Raw genomic sequence first — 2,709 nt, forward strand, 5'->3', positions numbered from 1 at the left:
AATCAGAATGTCATCTACATATTGAAGGCAGGCTGAATCCTGCATTTGGCTATCTGCTAATGCTGGCTGGAGAGCCTTTTCCAGGTCTCGTGAAAAATAGTAGGGGCATTGTGAAATCGCTGAGGCAACCGGGTCCAAGTATACTGGGTGGATCGATCAGTGAAAGCGAAGTGCTGTTGGGATCCGGGATCCAAAGGACATGTCATAAGTCCGTTTTGGATGTCCAGTGCCGTGAATATGGACAGGGCTTTGTGGAGGCCGTTTAAAATAGTGGCAGGTTTCGCCACTAAGGCATGGAGCTTGGGAGTGACCCGATTCAGTGCTGTATAATCAATGGTCATTCTCCAGGATCCATCTGGTTTCTGCACTGGCCATACCGGGAAGTTGGTACGGGAGCATGTCTTTGTCACTGTACCAGTTTCTAATAAGTCTACTACTATGTGCTTCTGATTGGAGGGGGTATTGTCGGTGGGTCTCGGGGTAGGGTCCGTGGACCCGCACTGGGTCCATCTCCGCTCTACCACAGTCTAATTTGTGGCTGGCCCATGCAAGAGGGTAAACCTCACAAACTCTCCCCCATGGTCCTTCCTCTATCCATGCGCGCTTTACCGGCCAGAGGGCTTGCACTCTGCATTGTCGGGATTTATATTCCTGGAAGGGAAATCTCCCCACTCGGGGCCCCCCTAAGTCTATGGATGATCCCTTAGGAGCATTTCTGCCTCTATCTAATGGAGAATATCCATACCTAAGAGCAGGCCCTCACCGTTAGGACCTACCCACAGGGTGATCCACCAGGTATGACTTCCTGGTGACAGCTGCAGGGGAAGTGGAACACTTCGATGGAAGATCACCCTTTCTCCACTAACGCCAGTTATCGGAATGCTTTGATCTAAGGTGGGAAATTCTGTGTCAGTTATCGACACCGAGGCCCCCGTGCCTAAAATGGCACAGTATTTTCGGCCTCCTAACTGTACATTTAGAGACGGGCGTGTGGACCCCTGTTCCCTGACCATGGAGACTGGCTAATCCTAATAGCTGGCGAGGAAGGCTCGGAGCGCCTCCATCTCTTGGTTTGACAATCCTCTCTTCGTTTGTCGCTGAGGGCCTGAAGCGGGTCGGGTCGGTCCCTGCCCCTGTTTACCTCCACCCTGTTCATAACAGTTGGCATTTTGATGCCCAGTCCGCCCGCAATTGTTACACATAACTCTCGGCTGGGTGCAATGTGTAGCCACGTGGCCCGGTGTGTTACAATTGTAACAGAGTCGAGCCTCTTGTATGACTGCCACAGGCTCGGCTTTAATGCCCGGGGCCGCTTTGGTGTACCATGGCAGATAATTGTGGGTGGGAGCTTGACTGGTGGCATCATTTCCGCCTGGTGGAGCCCAAAAAGTCGACCAGCCCACTTCCAGATTGCAGCTTCCGTGGCCTGGGGGCTGGCCCCCATTCGGAGGGCAGTTTGGTAGGGCTTTTCCAATCCCTGGAGTAGACTATCTACAAACCGTGGGTAGTCGTGATTAGTGGGAATGTCATTTGTCTGGCCCCAGTGTTCATACTACTCGATTACTCGATCAATGTACACATTGAGGTTTTCCCCGGGACTCTGTTGCAGGGCGGTGAGCCCCATCAAGGTAGCGGTGCATTTGCCCAGTCTGAACTGAAGCCAACTTTTCAAACCATCGAATTGGATCTCATACTCCGCCGCTGTGGCTGGGGCATTTAGGGCATGGTGTCCCAACGCCCCATAAACCATAGAGGGGCATTTCACGTCGATAATAGCTTTGATGTCTTGTTTGGAAAAATTAAAGTGCCGAGCAGCACTTTGCATTTTTGCCCATACTTCTACATTAGGATTGTGTCTTTTGAGGTCGGGAATGAGAAAGGTGACGCTGGACCTCTCCTGGGGCATAAAAGACTGTGCCTCGTCCATCGTACCTCATCCACCGATCTCTGGGTTTTTGGCTCCTACCGTCTGATTAACTCAGACGGGGGCCACGGAATTTGATTTTTCAGCCCCAGACTGAAGAAGTAACGGCGGGTAGATATGTCTGTATTCGGCAGGGCACGTGGGTTGGGTGGCCTCGACTCGTTGAAACTCTACGGTCCCCGATGGGGGCCTGGGATGTAAGGACGACATGTCTCGAGTCTCCTTTTGTCGAGCCTCGACAATTTCACCTCAGCTTTTTATGTCATCCAAATTCTCAGTCCCTGGTGGCTTGAGGTGCAGGAGACTACTGAATTGGACTTTAGCCTCCCGCACGGGTCTCAAGAATTATTGTAACGGGGCCAGTCTCCCCCCCCCTTGTCCATGATTATGGGTCCCATTTAATCCATCCAACTAGCACAAAAAACCGCCCCATAATTAGCTTGTTTGGCGTCCATTGTTCCTCCCACCACTTTATTTGGTCAACTAATGGGCTTGTTTCTTTCCACCCATTTTTAATCATCCCACTTTGAAATTTCAAATTAGCCTCTCGGACCCGTTGTACGACAGTGACACTGGTGGCCATAGCTGGAACGTCCGGTGAAAGAAGTCTCCGCTCATCACCCATGTGACCCGTATTAACTGTAACGTATATTGTTATAATCTATCTTATACTTTATCAGCACAAACGTATCACCTTATACTCTAAATCAGAAATACACACTTATGTCTAATCGATTCTGTCAGTCCGCGGTCTCCATGAGGAATAATTTACTATGTGGGTAATT

General features: G+C 50.5%; 1 pseudogene; it reads right to left on the reverse strand.

Moving 5' to 3' along the window:
• Window positions 1-976: 976 nt before the first annotated feature.
• On the reverse strand, window positions 977-2,507 carry LOC147087269 (uncharacterized; annotated as a pseudogene).
• Window positions 2,508-2,709: the final 202 nt, after the last annotated feature.

This window comes from Somniosus microcephalus, unplaced genomic scaffold, assembly GCF_052327205.1.
Source record: "Somniosus microcephalus isolate GS21.2 unplaced genomic scaffold, FLI_Smic_1.0 unresolved_chr6, whole genome shotgun sequence".
NCBI lineage: Eukaryota > Metazoa > Chordata > Chondrichthyes > Squaliformes > Somniosidae > Somniosus > Somniosus microcephalus.